Raw genomic sequence first — 5,036 nt, 5'->3', positions numbered from 1 at the left:
CTCAAACTTGTCATCCTCCTGCCTCAGCCTCCTGAGTTGCTGGAATTACATTTCCAGCTGAAGAAGAATCAGAGTTTATGTGTGTGGCTATATATATATATATATATATATATATATTTTTTTTTTTTTTAAAGAAAAGATATTTGTCACATATCAGTATCTTCATTACATGTTCCCTACCATTGTTCTCCTTTGTCATCTCAATTCAGGTTCTAATTCCCCACTTCTCACTCACAAACTGGGCCTGGTAGTGGGGACTGGGGATGGAACCCAGGGCCTCCTGCATGCTAAGCCCATCCTCTACACCCCTAGCCCCACCTCCAGATTTTCCTTTTTCTCTTGTTTGGCAGTGCAGGGGACTGAACCCAGGGCACTGTGCCTGCCAGGCAGGCGCTCCACCCTGAGCGGCAGCCCCGGGTTTTAACAGAACTCCCAAGCCAGAAACCAGAATCTCTTGTAAATCCTTTCCCTTCTAATTCATCCTTAACCGACGCAGTTCATCTTAAAATAGAACGCATCTGTACTCTGTTCAGAAACCCTCCTAGTCACGGAGGCCGCGTGGTAAGGCTGGGCTAGCTCAGGGCTGGGCAGGATGACGTCCCTTTCCCTTTCCCTTACATCACTGTACAATGAGGTTTGCGTTCTCTAGACACCCTCAAACCTGAGCCTCGTCAACCCCTCCCACGATACTCCTCTTCCTTTTACTGACTTAAAAAACCACTTTCCATTTTAAAAAAAGAAAGAAACAACTTTACTAGCACGGTTTCCAGGCAAATGTCTTGGGCAGCGGTGATGGTTAAATGAACACTTCTGAATGTGCTTTGGTTCTTCTTTGGTTTAATATTTCTCATTAAAAAAAAGAAGGAGAAGGAGAAGAAGAAGAATCTCACTCTTGGTTCCTTGGTTCAGGTTGTACAGAATCTTGTTGCTGGAACATCATGGGGACATGGAGAAGCCCAACGGGTGACTTCCAGTGAGTGTTCCCTGGACATGAGCAAGGCCTGCTTAGGCGCTTGGGTATGAGCGCGTGCACACACACACACACACACACACACATTTGAGAAAAAAAGCGCACCCCATCACCCCCTCCCCACAAATCATCTACAAAGCAAATGGAAAGAAAAAAACTGGAAATATAGAGAATGATAAGAGCATCATGCTTCACCTGGTATGAACAAGGTCCAGGGTTTGATCCCCAGCAACACAGAAGGGAAAAAATAATAATAATAATAAGGGCTTTTGGATGATGATGATGATTATTATTATTTTTCCTTTTTGGTACCAGAGATTGAAATCAGGGGCACTTGACCACAGAGCCATAGCCCCAGCCCTATTTTTGTTTTGTTTTCTTTCTTTTTTTGTGGTGCTGGGAATTGAACCCAGGCCATTATGCATGCAAGGCAAGCACTCTACCAACTGAGCCACATCCCTGGCCCTGTTTGGTATTTTATTTAGAGACAGGGTATCAATGAGTTGCTTAGGGCCTCACTGTTGCTGAGGCTGACTTTGAACTTGTGATCCCCTGCCTCAACCTCCCGAGCCACTGGATTACAGGCATGCACCATCTTACCTGGCTGGATGAATATCGTGTGTGTGTGTGTGTGTGTGTGTGTGTGTGTGTGTGTGTGGTACTGGGCATTGAACCCAGGGCCTCACACGCCAAGCTCATCCCCAGCCCTTTTTATTGATTTTTATTTTAAGACAGGAGCTCCCTAAGTTGCCCAGGCCGGTCTGGAACTTGCAATTCTCCTGCCTCAGGCTTCTGAGTTCCTGGAATCAGTTGTGAGCCACCCTTCCCAAATTCTTTAACCCTCCCTTTCCTCCCTGTAGACTGGTATTCCTAATAGCTACCTTTCAGGGTTGTTGTTTTTTAAACAATGTGAGTAAAGCATTTAGCAGAGTGTCTGCCACATCCTCAGTTGTATAACTGTTAGCTTAGATAATGTTGATGAGGATGATATAGACTAATAGCTGCAGAGGTTGTTCTTCACATAAAGACAAGCAGACTTCCTGGAGAATATTCTGGACTCTAATTTCTCTGCTCTGCCCATGCTCACCTAGTACTTTGAACCTTTGCTCCAGCTCTTCTCTGGATTGGAATGTACTCTCCCCTCCTCCTCTTATCTCAAGATTCAGCTCAAAGGACAGCTTCCCAGTGAGATCTTTCTGACCAGCACCTCACCCCAGCCCAGCAAAACTAACCATGCCTCCACCGAGTGCCCGCAGCTCCAGGGCAGCGTGTCTCGCATTGCATAACAGAGTCTTGCTTGTAAGTTGGTCTTTAACTTCTTGAGTATTAGTTCTGAATTCCCAGTACTACACAGTCCAAGACCCAACTGCCCCTATGGGTGCTCAGTAAGTGTTATGGGAGGAATGAGAAAAGCACTGGCTTGTTCCTGAGGGTCTCCTTGTGGCCTCCAAATCCCACCCACAGTCCCCAACCCTCAGGTCTCTGATGGCAACGGGATGAGTACAATCCTCACTCCTGGCAGATCCCTGAAGGTAAAGAAAGGTACCGGGTATTATTGCATGTTCAGTTGCTGCCTCCATTCGTCCTGTGTCACCTGCTGACCAGGTGCCTTGCCACAGGGAGCACAACTCAGGAGAGTCAGAAGATATTTTAGTGGCCAAACTTACAAAACTGAGTTAGTCATAGGTGTTAGGTGGAACCTGACACAGGCAACACCGTTCTGAAACACGTCCTCCACCTTAGAACAAGAGTCGCCTCCCAGTCACTCTGACTCAGCCTGACCTTAAACCCCAGGCAGTACTCCATCAGCACGCAAAGGAAGGAAACTGCTACCTGGGACTGGAGTCCTGAAAATACCTGGTTCACCGTGGAACAGTGGCCACCTCCAAGAATGGAGGTGAGGACCAAAGGACCCTTCCCTGACAACCCCGTAGCCACGACCTAACCTCAAAATCCCCCCACTCTCTCATCCTCGTTTATCTACCCCAGGCTGAAAGTGGAACACGTCCTCTCCACTGGGCCCCCTCAGCAGGTTGGTACAGAATAAACCCGGGTACCTGCTGGGCCCCTCCCCTCCCCCACCCCGTTTCCTTCATTCCCTTCTTTTCTTATATTTTGGTGCTGAAACCCAGACAAGTGTTGGAGGTTCCCACCATAGGTGCCCCCCCTACCGCCCCGGGCCTTCCCTTGACCTTGACCCAGTGTCTCTTTCTTTCCCCCTTTCATTCTCCTTCCTCTCCCTCCAGTAAGGACCACTCACATTGCTGGACTTCTCCTCCACCAGCCCTCACCTATTGGGTGAGTGACCCCCTCCAGCTCCCTTGGATTCTTGGAATCCCTGCCTCGGTTTCTCTCTCCTTGGATACTTTTCCTCTGACAAATCCCAGCACCGGGTGGGAGAAACCCCTGCCACCACGTAGTGGCAATGACAGGCTTTCTTTAAGGGACACCCCTCCATCACCTGTCACTCCACCCATGGGTCCTGGGACAGTGTAAGAGAAACACAATTCTTGTGGAGATGCCCTTTGATTTTTGGAATCCTTGGGGGCCCTCCTCCATCCATTTGTCCAGCATGGGCCAGATCCCCCCAAAGTACTCATGAGATGTCCCCTTGGGGTTCCTTCCCAAACACATCCAGACCCTGGGGCTCCAAGACAGTCAAACCTGAAAGACCGGTGCTCCTCTGTGATCCTGCCTGTCCCCCTACAAGCTGGACAAGGACAGTCACTGGCCTGAAAATGGCACATTTGACTTCCAAATTCTCCAGGACCTTGAAAATGTTCTCCACCACGATGGCAAAGGGTCTGAGGTCCCCTATTTCCAGGCCTCTGGCTCCAGGCCTTCTCTCTGCCAGAACTGCTCAGCTTTTCACATTCTTCTCCCCAATCCCCCTCCAGGCATCCCCAACCTTAACCCTAACCCTTTGATTTTGACCCCAAGAGGAACCTCCTCTCTCCAGCCTCACAATCAACCTCCTCCTTACGCTCATCCTGACTCCCTTCACCCCTTTTCTTCCCTCCCCACCCCACCCTCATCCTGGGGGCTTCCCCCATGGGACCTTCTGCTCCCTCCAAGGCCCTCCCTTCCCCGAGGTGGCAGGTACTGAAGGCACTGTGTGTGTCCACCTCCTGGCTTCCCTAGGCGACCTCTCACCCTCTGGGCTCTTTTGACTTGGAACCGACCAACTTTTGGAAGGAATTCCTACACATCACGCAGTCCTGCGCCCTCACGGGGCATGATGTTTGTGTCATGCTTTCTTCCTGTCTCTCCTGAGTATAAGGATCGCATCTGGTCGGCAGCTGAGGCCCACGCAGATGCCAAAATCCTGCCAACAACCGCGCAGTTGCCCATACTGACCTCACCTGGAACCACCAGACCACAGGACCAAGCCAGGCCCCTGATCACGGGGCCTCCGGGCGGGAATGGAAACGGCTGCCTGAACTATGGAAAGATGAGAGAAATCACGTAAGGCGCTGGTGGAAACCCCGCCCCCTTCCTCTCCGGCCTCTCAGAGGCTGTGATTAAATACACCAACCACAACCCTGACTCAGAAGACGGCAGACTCTACCTTCATTGACATTTCACCTCCCAGTCTGCCCAAGGTATCAGAGAAAAGCTCCAAACCTGGGGACGGACCAGACCCCTCAACATGAACTTGTAAGACCAGCCTTCAGGGTCCACAACAAGAGAGAGGAGGATCAAAAACCCAAAAACTCGCTGGGTGTGATGGTGCATGCCAGCAGCTCAGGAGGCTGAGGCAGGAGGATCACAAGTTCAGAGCCAGCCTCAGCAATAGCGAGGGGCTAAGCAACTCAGTGAGACCCTGTCTCTAAATAAAATACAAAATAGGGCTGGGGATGTGGCTCAGTGGTGCCCCTGAGTTCAGTCCCTGGTATTTCCCCCCTAAACCCCAAAACTCAAAATGAGGTCAGACTGAATACCAAGTGTGGGCAGCTGCACTCATTCAAGGGCCCCACAGACCCCATAAACAGGTGTCCTCTATGTCATCCTCCACACCTCCAGGTACCCATGTGGCCAGCAGGGACACTGGGAAAACATAGGCTCC

General features: G+C 50.4%; 1 long non-coding RNA gene across 1 annotated transcript; it reads right to left on the bottom strand.

Annotated features, from left to right (window-relative positions):
* Nucleotides 1-820: 820 nt before the first annotated feature.
* LOC124096738 (uncharacterized) lies at nt 821-4,412 on the bottom strand. Its single transcript, XR_006852989.2, has 2 exons — nt 4,328-4,412; nt 821-984 (listed from the first exon to the last, which is right to left on the bottom strand). It is a non-coding gene; the product is annotated as an uncharacterized LOC124096738 (long non-coding RNA).
* Nucleotides 4,413-5,036: the final 624 nt, after the last annotated feature.

This window comes from Marmota monax, unplaced genomic scaffold (genome assembly GCF_021218885.2).
Source record: "Marmota monax isolate L192 unplaced genomic scaffold, Marmota_monax_Labrador192_F-V1.1 WCK01_AAM20220418_F8-fsc00127, whole genome shotgun sequence".
Lineage (NCBI taxonomy): Eukaryota > Metazoa > Chordata > Mammalia > Rodentia > Sciuridae > Marmota > Marmota monax.
This window is presented reverse-complemented; position numbering and strand designations above follow the sequence as displayed.